The 19,062-nt window shown below is 34.7% G+C and overlaps 1 pseudogene; it reads right to left on the bottom strand.

Moving 5' to 3' along the window:
- Positions 1–17,477: 17,477 nt before the first annotated feature.
- Positions 17,478–17,782, bottom strand: LOC113920256 (annotated as a pseudogene).
- Between the last annotated feature and the right edge of the window lie 1,280 nt (positions 17,783–19,062).

Genomic DNA, 19,062 nt, shown 5'->3' with positions numbered 1-19,062 from the left:
AACAAACATTGTTTAGAGAGACATTTATAGCATTAAGGTCATATGTTAGAAAAGAGGAAAAGAGGAATTATCTAAAATCAATAATCTAAGCTTTCATTATCAGAAACTTGGAAGAGGAAATTAAATTCAAATTAAGCATAAGGAAGGAAATAGTAAAATTTAGAATGCAGAAAAAGCAGTTGATACAATCCAATACCCTAGGAATAGAAGGAACTTTCCTCAACTTAAGACTAATTACAAAAAACTTACAGCTAAAATCAAACTTAAGGTTGAGAAACTGGAAGCTTTCTGATTAAGATTGGGAATAAGCCAAGGATGTCCTCTTTCACTACTGCTTCTCAGCATCATGATAGAAGTCCTAGTTGTGGAATCATACAAAGAAAATAAAAGGTATATAGATTGGGAAGGAAGATAAAAACTGTGTTTTTACATAGAAGACATGGTTATCTATGTAGAAAATCAGAAAAAAAATCCACAAAAAGACCTCAAATAAATAAGTAATTACAAGTTTGCAGAATACATAGATATTCACACATCAAATGTTTTCTTATATGCCAACAATGAACAAGTGGAATTTGAAATTAAAACACAACCATTTACTTTAGTACCCCCCAAATAAAGTACTTAGATATAAATCTAACAAAATATGTACAAGATCTAGATGTAAAAGACTAAACAAAATCAAAGAACTAAATAATTGGAGAGATATTCTACGTTCCTGGATAGGAAGACTCAGTATTGTCAAATGTCAGTTTTTCCCAACTTGATTTATAGATTCAATGCAAATGCAATAATAATCTTAGCAAAAAAAAATTGCTGATATCAATAAACTGACACCAAGATTTATAGAGAGAGACAAAAGACCCAGAATAACCAACACAATATTGAAGAAGAACAGAGTTGGGGGGACTGACACTACCCAACTTCAAGACTAAATATAAAGTGAAAGTAATAAAGTCAGTGTGATATTGGCACAAGAATAGACAAAGAGATCCATAGAACAGAATATAGAGCCCAGAAACAGATTCATGTAAATATAGTCAAATGATTTTTGACAAGGAGCAAAGTCATTGCAATGGAGCAAAGATGGTCCTTTAACAAATGATGCTAGAACTACTGAATATTCAAACGCCAAAAGAACAAAACAAAACAAAAGAGAAAGAATCTAGACACAGCCCTTTTATCCTTCACAGAAATTAACTCAAAGTGGGCCACAAACTTAAATATAAAACACTAAATTATAAAACTCCTAGAGGATAACACAGAGAAAATCTAGATGACCTTTTGTTTGGTGATGAGTTTATAACTTTAACACCAAAGATACAATCCATGAATTAGAGAATTAATCAGCTGTACTTTACTAAAATGAAAATTTTTTTCTCTGCAGAAGACACTTTCTTTTGTGAAATTACTCTCTATGTTATGATAGTGGTGGATATATGTCATTATAAATTAGTCTAAACCTATAAAATGTACACCAAGAGTGAACCCTAATGTAAACTATGGACTTTGGGTGATAATGTTATGTCAATGTGGATTCATCAGTTCTAACAAACGTACAACTTTGGTGGGGGACTTTGATAATGAGGGAGGCTATATGCACATGTGGAGGCAGTAGGTATATGGGAAATCTCTGTGCCTTCTGTTCAATATTTTATTAACCTAAAACTTCTCTAAAATAAAGCATATTTTTAGGGCGCCTGGGTGGCTCAGTTGGTTAGGCGATTGCCTTCGGCTCAGGTCATGATCCTGGAGTCCTGAGATCGAGTCCCACATCGGGATCCCTGCTCAGCGGGGAGTCTGCTTCTCCCTCTGACCCTCCCCCTTCTCATGCTCTCTCTCTATCTCATTCTCTCTCAAATAAAAAAATAAAATCTTTAAAAAAATAAAATAAAATAAAGCATATTTTTAAAAAAGATTTATTTATTTATTTGAAAGAGAGAGAGAGAGCATGTGTGTGAGCGGGGCAGGAGGGGCAGAGGGAGAGAGAGAGAGAGAGAATCTCAAGCAGACTCCCTGCTAAGCATGGAGCCTGACCAGGGTGCAGTGGGGGAGCCAATCTCACAACTCTGAGATCATGACCTGAGCTGAAATCAAGAATCAAATGCCTAACTGACTTAGCCATCCAGGTGCCCCTAAAACTAAAGTGTAATTTTAAAAAAGAACAAATGCATTCACTGGGTTCTCTGTTCAAGTTCTCCAAAGTACACAATCAAGGTGTTGGCCAGGCTGGATTCTTATTTAGAGGTTTTAGGAAATAATCTATTTCCAAACTCATTCAGGTTGATGCCAGAATTTAGTTACAAGTTTTTATAACATGACCACTGCCTGGTTCTTTGCCGTCAGGAAAATGAAAGGACTCTTGTATTCCTATTCATATGTTCTCTTCATCCTCAACACATACAAGGACTTCTAATGTTTTGAATCTCTCTGTCTTCTGCATGGGCTCTATCAGTGTCATGTGAATAGATTAGTTCCATGTTGATAAACTCTATTTTAATTAACTCGAAGTCAACTGAGTAGTAACCTTGATGGTATCTATAAAAATCCTATTTTCCATGAAATATAACATAATCACAGACATGCTATTTCATCAAGTTCATAGACCTGGAGATTCTGTTGAGAAATCTTGGGAAGTACTTTTAGGATTCTGCTCACCATGTTTTAGATGTGTTATAATTTGGAGATGTCTTTTTCTAAATTTTATTTTACTATGTTATGTTAATCACCATATATTACATCATAGTTTTTGATGTAGTGTTCCATGATACATTGTTTTCGTATAACATCCAGTGTTCCATTTAATACGTGCCCTCTTTATTTATTATTTATTTGTTTGTTTGTTTGTTTGTTTAATTATGTTAAACACCATACATTACATCATTAGTTTTTTTTTTAATTTTTTTTTATTGTTATGTTAATCACCATATATTACATCATTAGTTTTTGGTGCAGTGTTCCATGATTCATTGTTTGTTCATAACACCCAGTGCTCCATGCAGAACGTGCCCTCCTCAATGCCCATCACCAGGCTAACCCATCCCCCTACCTCCCTCCCCTCTAGAACCCTCAGTTTGTTTTTCAGAGTCCATCATCTCTCATGGTTCGTCTCCCCCTCTGACATACTCCCCTTTTCTTCCTCTCCTGTTATCTTCTTCTTTTTCTTTTTTCTCAAAATATGTTGCATTATTTGTTTCAGAAGTACAGATCTGTGATTCAACAGTCTTGCACAATTCACAGCGCTCACCGTAGCACATACCCTCCCCAATATCTATCACCCAGCCACCCCATCCCTCCCACCCCCAACCACTCCAGTAACACTCAGTTTCTTTCCTGAAATTAAGAATTCCTCATATCAGTGAGGTCATGTGATACATGTCTTTCTCTGATTGACTTATTTCACTCAGCATAACACCCTCCAGTTCCATCCACGTCGTTGCAAATGGCAAGATTTCATGTTTTTTTTGATGGCTGCTTAATATTCCATTGCATATATAGACACCACATCTTCTTAATCCATTCATCTGTCAATGGACATCTTGGCTCTTTCCATAGTTTGGCTATGTCTTTTTAATAGCATATAACTTGAATTCTTTTTAAGATTTATTTATTTATTTATTTGAGAGAGAGTGCAAACAGGGAGAGGGACAGAGGCGGAGTGAAAGGAAAGGGAGAGAATTCCAAGCAGACTCCGCACTCAGCACAAGGCCCAACGTGGGGCTCCATCTCACAACCGTGGGTCTGTGACCTGAGCCAAAACCAACAGTAGGACGCTTAACCCACTGAATCACCCAGGTGCCCCTATAACGTGAATTCTTAAGGAAATTTGGATAAGCTCTATTTAATGACATTTGTACCCAACTTAACATCATCAGTTATCAATTTATTATCTCTCAACTCCAAAATCTCTCTTATCATCTATTCTGTGAAAATCGATCAAATCCATTAAATATTTTTTTCCTTATCAATAGAAAGCACTAGAGAAACCTGGCAGTAGATAAGGGTTTGTTTGGTTTTTTTTCCTGGTTCCAGTGGTTGCTCAGTAGGTTCCTTCAGTGTGTGACTTCCCCAACACCTGCCTCCTGTGGTGCATGTAGCTTCTCTAGTCCCAGGTTACTTGGGCACACTGCTTTTCCTGTCTCCAGCTCTTATTTTACCTTGCAGCTAGCAGCTTCCAATGCCAGCCCTTAAGTGATTTTCTGATGAAGTCACCTCTCTACTCTTTCCTATAGGATGGTTTTCTGGCAGGTCCTGGAGGGCAGGTTACTAGCAGGTTCTACCAACACAATGTTTTCTCAGCATTCAGATTCAAGGCCATACCTTCTCCAGCAACCATCTGGATTTCAGTTTGGGGAAGGGGGGAGTCAGAGATGTCTCTCTTCAGTGCTTCTCTCAGCCCTATAGTAGTAGTGGCTACTGCTTATACCTTCTATTTCTGCATTTTTTAGAGTTCTGCTTACTCTTTTTAGTCAATCCCTTGTTACTCTAATTTCCTGATATAGTTAATTTATTTTTATACTTTCTATGTTTAAATTGCTATGCAGTTACTCTGTCCAGATTAAACCTATACTGATAGATATACTAACACGGAAAATATAATACAGGGTGCCTGGGTGGCTCAGATGGCTAAGTTTCTGCCTTCAGATCAAGTCATGATCTCAGGGTCCTGAGATCAAGTCCCATGTTGGACTCCCTGCTTAGTGGGGAGTCTGCTTCTCCCGCTCCTTCTGCCAATCCCCTCCACTCATGCTCTCTCTCAAATGAATATATAAAATCTTTAAAAAAATAAATAAAATATTATAATACATTTATCTATCTTGTTTCAGTTATTAGAGTTTGGCATTGTTTAAACAAACTCCTTGAGCTGTGTACTCCTTTAAATACTTTACATATCGAGAAACAGAATTTTGTTGAATTATTTTGAGAATTTTATTGAATTTTAAGTAAACATGAGGTGTGTTGAATAAGGGGAATTTACACTAAAGCATTTGGAGGTAATTCTGTGAATCTTTTATATTTAGATTTATTTCTAGCATTTCATTTTGTGTATAATAGTAAACCTCTAGTTTCTATTTTTCGTTTTTAAAAAATATCTTGCTTGTCATTATTTATGTTTGATTTATTTCCCTACTAAAAGTTATAGAGTAATTTTATTACTACTCTTATGATAATCTTAATATTTTTATGTACATACTTCCCTGAAAAGAAATCCTGAAGACTTATCCTCTCTGACAAGATACTGTCATTCAAGTATTTATTTTTAACGGTTTTTCTTTTCTTTTCTCTCTTTTTAAAAATGTCCTTGTATTTGAGGGTATAACTCTTGAACCATATGAATTATCTGGGTGTTTCAGTTTCATCCCAGAGACAGCCCAAGGCGAATTCTTTTACCCACAGTTAGGCTTTAGAATCTGTGGGGGTTTTGGGTGTGAGTTTTTGTTTTTGTAAATAATCCCAGGAATATCTTTTCTCTGTCTACATAAATGAGCTATTGCTTCAACACAGGATTATCTGGATTTAAAAAAGCTTTTTGTTTGTTCTTGGAGTAATTGATTACTTTCAAGTAATTTAATTTTATGTTACAAAATAAGTTATATTTTCTATTGTTTCTAGGTATTTTGTACAAGAAGATATTCAGGTTACATAATTATTTAAATGCCAGAAAAAAAATCTACAATAAAGTTTTTAAAAAAATGGTAAGAAAAATTTAATTCCAATACATTTCAAACCATTAAAAAATATATGCAATTCTTCAGAAAAATTTAAATAAATGACTGCGTAAAAATTTTAACAATGGACTTCTTAATAATTTTGCTTTCCAACAATTTAATAAATACATCATCTCTTACAAGTTATACCTTCAGTACTTTCACATATATTTATGAGCTTGCATATTTCAGAAGCTACGCAAATGGAGTCCATATCTAACCAATTTTCGTGACTACATATTGCAAAACTACCTCCATGGTTGTATTATTTATCATCTTCTCTCACCCAAACTACTGCAACAGTGACTGATAAGTCTCTGGGCCTCACTCTTATCCTTTCTCTTCTGTTGGCCACACAAACTAGAGGGATACAGCCTTTCCTCAAAGTGATTTGAAAGCAAGATTCAGAAAGGCAGAGATTTTTCTTTCTTTTCTGTCTGAGGAACTCCAGTTCATAGTAGAGGATCTAACAAGAAGTTAATAAATATTTATTGAAAAGCTGAATGTACTCATAGTGCAGTTTTAAACAATGTGTTCTCTGGGTGTCACTGTGACCAAAAATTCCACTGTTCTATCCTCCCATCAAGCACCCATTCTGCCTTCCTATTGTCCTGAATTATGCCCGTGACTTTCTAGTCTAGAGACATTGTGCTTACTTTTATAGAAGGACATACATCAAACAATCGACCGTGGAGAAAGAAAAAAATAATAATTGGGGTAAGATTAAAGAGCTAAAAAAGAGTATGTCTTTTCTTTTTTGGTAGTTTTTATAAGCATTAACTTTTCTAATTTCTTTTCAACTCCCAAATTTAATCTGTCAAAGTAAGGATTTTAATAAATGAGGTAAGGACATGAGAGAATTGTAGATTAAAATAGAAAAGCAATTTTCTTTTTCTCAGCTTTCTTCAAATAAAATTACTTAATGAAGTAACGGAGCATGCAATAAGCATACATTGCTATGATATAATAATTTAAAATGCTTTCATATGTGGGTTACCTGGGCGGCAGAGCCGGTTAAGCATCCAACTCTTGGTTTCAGCTCAGGTCATGACCTCAGGATCACGAGATGTAGCCCTGAGTCAGGCTCTGTGTTCAGGGGTGGAGTCGGCTTGAGATTCTCTCCTCCTTTCCCTCTGCCCCTCCCACTTGTGCTCTCTCCCTCTCTCTCTAAAATAAACAAATGAATAAATCTTTAAAATAAAATAAAACATTTTCATATATACATTTTATTCTTGCCAGTGGGACTTTTTAATGACCCATGTCACAGGGGAAAATATAAATAAAGGAGATATTCAAAATGATCCTGAAAAATTAGGTTAATTTTTCTTTTTAAAACATAATAGAGCTTATCTTTTGATGCAAGATTCTCCATATTGTGCTATAATATCTAAATTCTCTGAATTGATAATAACGTCTTACATACAGTGTTTACAGTTCAAAAGTATACTATGATGCAGTTTTGGCTTTTTGTTTTTTGGGTGTTTTTACATAAGAATGATTTCAGGAGTCACCTTATAAAATAGTGTATTAAGGAGTGTAGGATCCAATGTGATAACTCCAAACTTTATTCCAGTAATAATTTCAAAATAATCTTGCAAAGAATATTTATGAGAGGAATATTCTTGAAGTAAACACTTTTCTATTTAATTTTTTAGTATATATACTTATATATCTCTTCTCATGATCAAATTTATTCCACTGTTTCTCCCAGTATGTTATATTTGAAATATTTTTACAAACTACATTTTGTTTTTCCTTTGACTGAGTAATTTTAAATACATCACTGTAGCAGTAAAGACTCGAGGTCAGATATTGTGTCATGGAACTAAGTCATAGATAAAAGTTAAATACCTAGCTTTTCAGAGTTCTCTGTATTAGAGATAAGATACATTATGACAACTGATGGAATCAAAACAGAACACTATATTTGATCAGTTCAGTGTTTTAGTAGAGTGAGGGAGTGACTTAAAAAATTACTTCTGAAAAGCAAGCTATACTTTATTGGCTTAATAGTATACAAAATTAGTTTCAAGTATTTGCCCTCAGTTTAAATTAAGCAAATATTAGAATATATCATACATCTCACCTACTGTAAAAACAACATGAATTTTCCTCATAAATTTCAGAAAAATATTAAATTGTATTTACTTATAAGCATATCAGCTTATATACAAGGCAGTAGAGACAGTGAAATGCATAGAAGAGGAATTTCCTCAGCAAAAGCGATAATCGCATATCCTTTCTATCTCTGCTTGACTTGGATTAAAATGATGCCTGACATTTCCAATCTGATCATGGTGACAATGCCAAGTTCTCAATGTCCTCATATGACAAATCATTACAACTATGGTCCCTATTGTTAGTAATGACCAATGAGGTTTAACTAATTAATATAGTGATTTAATTATTTATTCAGCTAATTCTCTGATAATATGATTTGATTTTTATTTTATTAAAAAATTGATTAATATATATTTTAAGTGCATTTAAATCCAAGTCTTATTATTTTCCTTTTGTGTGCTTTATTACATATACAACCCAGTTTTATATTATAGGAAATGCCCCTTATGAAGTTGACATTAATGTTAATTGAATCATTTCCTCTAATCCTTTGTGTAACATGCTGAAAGTGTTACTTTAGTGACAAAAGCAGTCAAAACACCAAAGTAAATGTGTTGTTAATTAACTCAGTTTGTTATTTTGTTTCCTTAAATTTTCAAATATTTGAATATAACAGTGTCACAAAGTAATTAGAGAGAATAGAATATAGAGAACTGTTCCCACTTGCTGGGTGAAGTATAATCACTTTGGAAAGGAAATCTGACAGGTGCTATTTCTGGTTAGCATTTAGAAATGACATGTCAATTTCTAAAAGCTTATTGCTCAATATCAAAAAGGATTTAGCATTTTAAGAAAAATAATCAGTCAGTGGGTCAAATAAATAAATAATTCTATCCCCAAGTTTTCCATCTCATTTACCTTCTTTCAGCCTTCTTTCACCTTTTTGTTGAGATGGGAAGAAAATCACTAGCCTGGTATCCTTTCTATTTTTCCTTACAAGGCTTTGCAGTCTTATACTTTCTAGCTCGTATGCCATCCCATGTGTGAAATGTTGTAATTGCATACGTACACACTGAGACCCTGTCTTAATCTGTTAGGTCTGCTATAGCAAGAATACCATAGACCAGTGACTTATAAACAATAGAAATTTGTTTCTCACAGTTCTTGAGGCAGGGAAATCCAAGACTAAGGAGCTGGAAGACTGTGTAACTTCTTGGTTCACAGTTGGCAATGGCTACCGTCTTGCTGTCTCCTCACATGGCAAAAGGATGAGGGAACTCTGGGATCTCTCTTATAAGGGCACCAATTCCTTGCGTTTGGGTCCCACCCTCTGATCTAATCACCTTCTAAAGGCCCCATATCCAAATACCATCATTTTGAGGCTTAGGTTTCAATATGTGAATTTTGAGAGACACATCTAATTGTATTAAAAATGCTTATAGGTAAATAGAGATATATACAGGGATTCTGCCAAACCGCTCGGAAAATCACAGGGAAACTTGTGGTTTTAAGAAAAAGGCTGTGCTCTCCTCTGCCACTAAATATTCTAAAATTTAAAAGTTTTACCTGCTTTGCGTCTAAGCTTTGTGAGAAATTAAAATCGTGGCCATGAAGCACAAAGTGACTATGTTCCCAGATATCCCTATCACGAACCAGCTCTCATCTGGTTCACCAACTTATAACATCAGGCATGCACAACAATAATCCACATAAAATGTCCACATTTTTGTAAGTGGTCTTTTTATTGAGTGTTCCTCAAATTATTCAGAAATATTCAAATATTCACATGTTCATTAATGATTCCTCTTTCTGCTGGGACATTAGTAATAAGTTTTAAATTAAATACAATGTAAAAAATTCAACAGAACATATTTTGAGTTATTGTATAGGAAATCAGTTCCAGAATACTCTACTTGTTATATTCCCAGGTTAATTTTAATTGTATTGATTATGCATGATAAGTATATATATGCATTATATAATAGCCATGAATTTCTACTTTTAATTTACTTTTAAATCATTTCAAATGACCCAGTATCAATCTATTCTGGAGAACGTTCCATGTGCACTCAAAAAAAATGTGTATGCTGCTGCCCTAGGATGAAACATTCTGAATATGTCTGTTAATTCCATCTGGTCCGGTATATCATTCAAAGCCATTGTTTCCTTGTTGATTTTCTGCTTAGATGATCTGACCATTGATATAAGTGGGGGTGTTAATGTCCATTACTATTATTGTATTATTATCAATTATTTCCTTTATGTTCATTATTGTTTTATATATTTGGCTGCTCTCAAGTTGAGGGCATAAATATTCACAATTGGTAGATCTTCTTTTTGGATAGATCCCTTAATGACAATATAGTGCCCTTCTTCATCCCTTGACAAAGTTTATGGTTTAAAATCTAGTTTGTCTGATATAAGTATGGTTATTTTGGTTTTCTTATGATGTTCATTATTATGATAGATTGTTCTTCATCTCCCTACTTTCAATCTGCAGATGTCTTTAGGTCTAAAATGAGTCTCTTGTAGGCAGCATATAGATGGGCCTTGTTTTTTATCTATTCTAATACCTTATGTCTTTTGATTGGAGCATTTAGTCCATTTACATTCAGAGTGATTATTTACAGATATGAATTTAGCACCAATATATTACCTGTAAGGTAACTGTTTCTGGAGATTTTCTCTGTTGCTTTTTAGTCTCTGTTGCTTTCCTCCCCACTCAAAGGATCCCTCTTAATATTTCTTGCAGGGCTGGTTTAGTGGTCTCATACCCTTTAGGTTTTGTTTGTTTTGGAAACTCATCATCCCTCTCTTCTTGTGGGAGTCCTGTGATATGAATGTTATTATGTTTTATGGATTCACTGAGTTCCCTAATTCTACATTCATGATCAGATATTTTTCTTTCCCTCTTCTTTTCAGCTTCATCGTTTTCTATTTTATCTTCTATATCACTTATTCATTCCTCCGTTTCCTCCAACCTTGTGGTCATTACCATCAGTTGGTTTTGCATCTTAGTTATTGAATTTTTTTATTTCAACCCAACTAGTTTTTTATATCTCTGCTAAAGATCTCTCTGATTCCTTCTATGCTTTTCTCAAGCCCAACTAGTATCCTTCTGATTGTTTTGTTTGTTTGTTTTTTTAATCCTGGTATAGGCATATTACTTATGTCTATTTTGATTAGCTTCCTGGCCATAGCCACTCCTTGTTCTTATTTTTGGGATGAATTCCTCCTTCTTGCCATTTTGTCTAGGTCTTTGTCTTTTGTTATGTTAGGAAAGCCTGTGTCTGGTCTTATTTCCACTAGAGCTGAAGCTTTGCAGCACAATATGATCAGTAACCTGGTGTGTGTGTGTGTGTGTGTGTGTGTGTGTGTGTGTGTGTGTGTGTGTGTGTGTGTGTGTTGGGGGTGGGGGGTGTTGTGCTGATCTTCTAGGGGAGGGGTCTGCTGCTGCTATGGTTCTCAGTTACACTTGCCCTTTGAAAAGGCACGTGCAGAGTGGAGGGGAGCCAGGCTTGGTGTAAGAGGCCCACTCTCTGAAGTCCGTCTATGTGAGGGAAGGAGTGAAAAATGGTATCTTCTCGCTCTCTTCCTTGGAGAGGGGAGCCCACATCTGCTGGTGTTTAGAAAGCCCTCATAGAAGAGCAAACAATCTCCCCTCTTGTGGCCCAGGCTTCTGTCAGATCTTTGCCTTCTCCCATCTGTGTCTGAGCCATCTCCCTGCCTAGCAGCACAATGCTCTTGTGTTTTATCTCAGGCACATGGCTGGGTTTCAAAACTCCAAATTTTAGGGACCTGGCATGGTATTAATCCACACTGACCCTCTCAGGGAAGGCCTTGCTGCACTGTGGATGGTACCAGTTTGACCCAGAAAAGCAGTCACATGTCCACCCAGGGGCTTGGATTTTATGATGAAGCATAGTAAAAAGCTGTCATTCAGATTAGCTGCCCTCAGCAGGTGTCTCTGCTCCTCTGCTAATTAACAGGGCAGCTTAGTGGTGCCCATTGGCTCTTTTGTCCCCTGAAAGGCAGTGCTGCCCCTCTCAAATGCACTCCGAAAAGGGGAACTTTCTCTCCCAGTGCAACCCAGGGGATCCGCAGAGCAGGCCTGTCCCCTACCAGCTTCTGCCCTTCTTCACAGGAGCACCAGTACGCCTGCCAGGCTCAACACTGGCAATGGTGTAGACTTCTAAAACTTTAGACTTTCAGCTCCATTGCTTGTAAAAACTTTCAATAATCAGCCACTCTCGTTTTCCTAGTCAATGGTTTTGGGGAAGTGTTTTTCTTGTGCAGTCCCCTGTGTGCTCCTTCCTCTCTTTTTCTCCTCTCATACACTCTCTCTCTCTCTCTCCCTCTAGGTGATCAGGGCTCCCTCCCCTCTGCAGGACCCAAGATTCTTTTCTCCCCCAGATCACATCACCACATCTCCTACTTTACATGATGTGGCCTCCTTTCTTTCTCTAGTTGTGCAGTTTGTTCCCTCAGTCCTCAGATCAATTTCCTTGGTGTTCAGAATGATTTAACAATTGTTTAGCTGTGTTGGAGAGAGGATGTAAGCTTAAGGTCTTCCTCCTACTCCTCCCCTCTCATATGATTAAAAGTATACATTTAGAAAAATTTATTCCATGAGTAGCTGGTAAAACAATCTAATCCTTGTCCTTTTTTGAGAAGATTTTTTAATACATTTTCAATTTTCCTCATGTTTCTTGGTTTATTTGTGTTATCTGTCACTTATGGAATATAAGTTGAATATTACTTTTCCTTAAGAACTGTTAATTTAATCAAAGTTATTAAATAATGTAGGTAAAATTATATTTCAATTAATTCTATTCTATGTTTCTTCTAATTTGTTTAAATTGTTTTGATTTCAGTAATCATGTCTTTAATTGCCAAGACTGTTTTTGGTTCCTTCTTTATAGACATACTATTTGCTCAAAACTCTCTTGACAATGATGGCAGTGCTTATTCCAAAGATTTCCCTTTCCTTCTACTTGCTCTGATGAATTTCCTTATGTATGGTTTCCTTAAATATATAATAACTTTTGATTGTGTACTAATCTTTTTCTTAAAGATTTTATGTATTTATTTGAGAGAGAGAGAGACAGAATCATTATCACCTGGTTTGTCAGAACATGGTTTCCTTCTTCATTATGGTCTCATTTGTTTTCCTTTTTTTTTAAATTTCTATATAATCTGCAAAACTAATTTACACATCACTTCTTTTATGAATTTGTTATTGATACATGTAGCTAGCACTATTCATTTTTTGTCCTCTTTTGTTCTCACATGAAAATTTGTGGTCTATACAAAATCTTTTTTTTTTAAGATGCTGATTGAATCTTATAGGAATACCAATTATATGATCCAATTGTATGTAACATGAGGCATACTGAGAAGATTAGTCCATGATGTTACTTCAAGAACCCCGAAACAAATAATTTAATTGTACTGATGAAGGAATTAAGCTCAGAAAATTTAAGTGACTTGTCCATTTAACATATCCTGTCAATGACTGGGCTATAGCCTTACTCAGTAGTTTCATAATTGCTTTTGTTATACTTTTTATTCTTGAAGAACAAACAACCTGTTTCTCTATCTGTGACTAAGAAAAACATCCAAATACAACTCAGTTCTTCAAGTGGATAATGGATCATCATTCTTTTTATATCTCTTCAGGTCCCCATAATTGGCCCCATTAGCCAATCCACTTCCTTCTACTTATGTGCTCACGTTAAATCACATACTCGCACACACATTTCACTAGTTTATGAAGTACCAAATAAAATAAAACAAAATAAAATTGAGTAACATAAAAATAAATCCTAATTTTAGAAACAGAGAAAAATACTTCACTTTAGCTACAAGCCGGACATATTTTTTTATCATTTAAATTAACAAAGTTCTGGTTACTCTGCACAAAGTATTTCATATGAACAGAATATCTGTGTTGATAATTACCCACAAGGAGCTAACGTTATTCATGAATCCTCAAATATGAGTGATGTAACTACAATTAATTAGATAAATTCGATGAAACTTCTATAGAAATAATATTTTTATATGAGATTAGTACAGTGTATTGTATATGTCAGATCAACAAAATAGTAATAGTGCTGATTTTATTGTTATTTCAATGTCTGGATATATTCACATACATGTTAAATACATTTATCTGTTAACAGATATTAACAGATTATGTCATAACTATTTACTCTCTAAGATTTTGCTCTTATGACTGATTAAATTTATTAAATGTATGGGACATTGAATGTTTAATTATAAAAACTTAAAATTATTAACATATTAATTCAGTAGAATTTGGTACCTTCAAATGGTCTACAGGGGCATAGAAGCTTCAATGTATAACAGTACAGTTTAATCTAGAACAAATTTTATACCATGATCTTCTTTGTACCTCCTTATTCTTTCTTGGTGTTGGTGTGGAAAATTAAAATGGGTCAATTATTTGGAATCTGTTGTTACTCATAGGACTGTGATTTTTTCATATATCAAAAACGAGAGCTAAAAAAGAAACTGTTTTAAAACTCCACCTCCTCTCTTCTTGACACTGAAGAATTAGAGGATACAAATGGAAAATTAAAGTTCATATCTCTACAGTGTCACTAACTGATAATTTTTAAATATACTGGCTTTTCCCATGTTGTAACCAACTTAAAATAGTTTGTCATCAAAATCTAGAAGTGTCTGGTCAGTCTACACATGAAGTTCAAGGTATTGTATCAAACTTGTAAAGAGTGTCTGAAAAGTGCCTTTGGTTATATGTCAGTTTTAAAATCTTACCCCCTCATATAGTAAAATACTTCATATTTAATACTTTAGGTTTCACTGTTATTTTATAAGTAAACATTTGTTTATAAGGGCAAACTCATTGTGCAATAACAACAGAAAATAACTACCACCACAGGAGGTAGACAGGTTCTTTTACAGGCATGAATTTTAAGATAGTGCAAAGAAACATTTTCTAATTTATTTTTTAAACTCTTAAATAGAATTGACTCTCAACATTACTTTAATCTATCCATTTTGGTTTATAGTGAATATAAAAATGTTTTAGGAAATTATCAACACTCTGGATCAATCTATTTATCAAATTATAATCATTCTCTAAAATCTATAGTCTTCCTGATTTAAAGGAACATACTCATGTTTCTGTAGCTATTCGTTCCCATTGCTAAAATAAGTAATCTTAATTGCAATACCTTAATACAAATATACTTATAAAATCCCCATAAATATTATTTGATATTTCTTGTTAATTATTTTTTAATTTTGAATTAGTCTATCAAAACTTTCTCCTAAGGAATTATTATAAGTCCTTAAATAGAGTGGAGTTATCAGAAATGAATATTAAAAATGATTAAAATTTTAAATGTTGGAGCTGTAAATATTAGAGATGTATTTGACTTTAGAAATGTTGTATTACTTCCTTTATTTATTTGTTTATTTTTTTACCTCCTTTATTTTTTGAAGGTAGGCATCTGAGACCCAGAAAGTTCATATAATTTAAAGCTGAGAGGCTAATTTTGTATAATGCATTAGTTTTTCCTATATATGCTTTTGCTTTGCCTGATATATCATTTTAAACCATTATTGAAAAATACCTATTTGCCTTGTCTTTTAGTTCAAACCATTAAAATCTAAATCAAAGGAAACAAAAAATAAAAAAAAATAATTCATACAGAAATATAATCCTTCCCTAAAACATATATTACAATTCTAAGTTAATGACTCAGTAAATCATATTTTCTTTCTCTGAATATTTGTAGAATAGTTTTTCCCAAATTAATACAATTTCTATAGAGTTAACACAAATTATGGCCCCCCCCCAGCTAGTGCAGTAAATAAAATGCAAGTTCTTTGATGTGATTCTCAATTGAGGGGCGCAAAATACTTTAGATAATAATTTCTTTTCTCATGGGAAACTCTGTGGAGAATGGGGAAATTACATAAAATAAGTAACAATAAAAGTAGCATGTGCTGATATGAAATATAAGCAAAACTTGGAAATGATTTCAGAAATTGCTGAAGATTAGATAATAGTTATAGTCCAGATTCTCTGGAAAACTGAATTATAACCCATTGAAATTGAGATTATATCTAGTTTAAAATTTTATTTTTGATGCCATGTCAGATGATTAAATTATTATACATAAGATATGTCAAAAAATACTTTTTTAGGTGTTCTGGAAAAGTAGGCTAACTTAGATAAGCAAAGTAACAGCAAAAATTTGCTTCATGATGACATAGACAAATGAGTAAAACTACAGAGAGTGTGAATTGTGTGATGTTTCCAAAAAGTACATACAATGGAATTGGATTTATTTTATTTTATTTTATTTATTTATTTGACAGAGAGAGACACAGCTAGAGAGGGAACACAAACAGGCAAAGTGGGAGAGGGAGAAGCAGGCTTCCTGCGGAGCAGGGACCCTTTGAGGGGCTCGATCCCAGGACCCTGGGATCATGACCTGAGCGGAAGACAGACGCTTAATGACTGAGCCACTCAGGTGCCCCTGGAATTGGATTTATAAAAGAAGTTGTTATGAGGCCAATTGATTAGAATTTGTAGAAAATTCCTCTCTGTTTCATGTCTACATTCTACATCAAATCCTTCTTTATAATTTTATGGGAAGTGTGGTTTCTTAGATGAAGCATATACTGTTGTAATAGGTTAATGCACTTATTAAAATAAACTTATGGGTGCCTGGGTGGCTCAGATGGTTAAGCGTCTGCCTTTGGCTCAGGTCATGATCCCAGGGTCCTGGGATCGAGTCCCACATTGGGCTCCCTGCTCCTTGGGAGCCTGCTTCTCTCTCTGCCTCTCTCTCTCTCTCTCTCTCTCTCTGTCTCTCATGAATAAATAAATAAAATCTTTAAAAAAGATAAACATATTCTTGAATAGATAGGACATGATTAGTCTATATTCTGCCTTTATTTATTTATTTAATGTGTGTGTGTGTGTGTGTGTATATATTTAAATATATATATATATATTTTTAAATCAGAAGTATCTGTTTTATTTTATGAGCTTCCTATGGCCCAGAGCAATTAGATGGGTTCCCAGTACCAAGATCTTCAAATGCTGATGCACTGTTAAATTGTTAAGTCCCATTAATTCACAATTTAATATCATATACACTACATACTCAAATTCTCAATCTTGCACAGCACATTAACAGAGTTACTAGGAAAACCGGACTACCACGACCAAGATGTTACAGAGTGCACAAGAATTCTGACCGGGAGAGCCAAGATCTAGGAGTGGTTTTCTTTAGGAAACAATTCTACCAAAAACAACATGGGAAAAGAAGTAATTTAAAATATTCAAGACATAGTAAATGCACGACCGACTCCAAATTGCCATTTAGTATGCTTGGTATTATAGGATATAAAAACTACCCCAGCTATGGAATGTTGAGCTGACACCCAAGACAATCAAAGCCTCCCACATTCAATATCCCACTATTTCCTGGTTGTACCAAAAAATAAACAACCAGCAAATGATTTCACCTCTTAAAAAAAAGCATTTACACTTAAAAAATGGGATGAGGTGGGATTCCTTCCTTCTTAAAAATGTTTCTAGAGCTACTAAAAAACTTGCATTTACAAATAGTTGATAAAAATATTCCTCTGGATTGTACAAGAAAGGCGACAGGGACCACTGATGAGACATGGTTTATGGTATTAATCAGACTTGGTTTCGTTCTCTCCTGCTTCATCGAAGGCTGGACTCTCCTCATTTTTAGTTTCTCCGTTTTCTGCAGGTAAGTCTTCTTTCGTTTCTTGGTTAGCCACTTCAGCCTGTTTTCCCTTTTCTCCCCTTTTCCCCTTTGTTTGCGCTTTTTTGTCTGAGGATTTATTCTTTCCTGCCGCCTTTTTGGCTTCGTTTCCACTTTAGCAAGAGCAGGTTTAGCTAACAAACTTGCCGACCTCCTCTTGGTTTCCTCCTTCGACGCCCCCTCGGCGGAGCTGACCTTCCTCTTGGGCATCGTGGCGGCGGGGCGGGCGCGTGCCAGGTGCCTGCCGGCCGCGGCGGCCAAGAGTCTTCGCGAAGCTGGGCTGCCTGGCCGGTACCCTGATTATAAGATGATTAAAAACAAAGCAAGACAGGGGCGCCTAGGTGGCTCAGTTGGTTAAGCGTCTGAATCTTGATTTTTGGCTCCGGTCATGATCTCAGGTTCATGAGATGAAACCCCAATAGGGCTCTGAGTGTAGAACCTAATGAAGATTCTCTCTCTCCCTCTGCCCCTCTCCCACCCCACTCTCTAAATAAATAAATAAATAAAATATTGAAAAAAACCCAAACAAAGCAAGACAAAACAGAAGAAAAATCTTTCTGATGTTTTCAGTCAAAGCATGTCACAGTTTCCCTCAGATATTTCTTAGAAACTTGTTTAAATGTCCCTAAGTTAATTAAAATATTGCAGAATATGAGTGAGGTTGTCAATTTATCCCAAAATTCTAAAATTCACAGTACCGATGATTCACATGCTGATATCTCAATCATGGCTATCAAAAGAAAAAAATGATTTCTATATCTTGAAGGAATAAAAAATGTCAAAAATAAATTTGCCTAACTTGCTCAAAATCCCATTTCTAACATGGTATGACCATATAGATGGTCATTTTACTGTTGGATTGGTGCAAATTATAATGATGAAATATTATGAAAACTATCTTCATTGAATCTTGTTTCCTACCAGGCTCCAAGTACAGATTTCACCTGTGTCACCCACAAGCAGAATGTGTACTACAGGAGCCCCACTTAATGACTAGAGACATATTTTCTTGTAGCTTTATTTTTTCCACTATTTTTTTTTTATCTCACTGAGGAAAGAATCTGTTTCTATACTGTTCCATTTGCTTTTTTTTTTAATTTCAAAAGAAAAAATGTGAATGGCTTCCCTAACTTTGAGGAAACAAGAGTCAATAAAAAGTACAAAGCAGTTCTTGATATTATCAGAATTCACCACTTAAGTATAAATATGACAAGCCATAAAAATAAAATGAAGTGATTATTTCCCATACAAATTAACTTTCTTTTAGTTTTGTTGGTTGTTTCCTTTGCTGGGCAGAAGTTTTTTATTTTGATGTAGTCCCAATAGTTTATTTTTTCTTTTATTTCCCTTGCCTCAGGAGACATATCTAGAAAGATGTTACTACAGCCAGTATCAGAGAAATTACAGCCTGTGCTCTCTTCTAGGATTTTTATGGTTTCAATTCTCATATTTAGATCTTTAATCCATTTTGAGTTTATTTTTGTGTGTTT

Source organism: Zalophus californianus, chromosome 3, assembly GCF_009762305.2.
Source record: "Zalophus californianus isolate mZalCal1 chromosome 3, mZalCal1.pri.v2, whole genome shotgun sequence".
In the NCBI taxonomy this organism is placed as follows: domain Eukaryota; kingdom Metazoa; phylum Chordata; class Mammalia; order Carnivora; family Otariidae; genus Zalophus; species Zalophus californianus.
The sequence above is the reverse complement of the archived record's forward strand: the minus strand, read 5'-3'. Positions and strand labels throughout refer to the sequence as shown.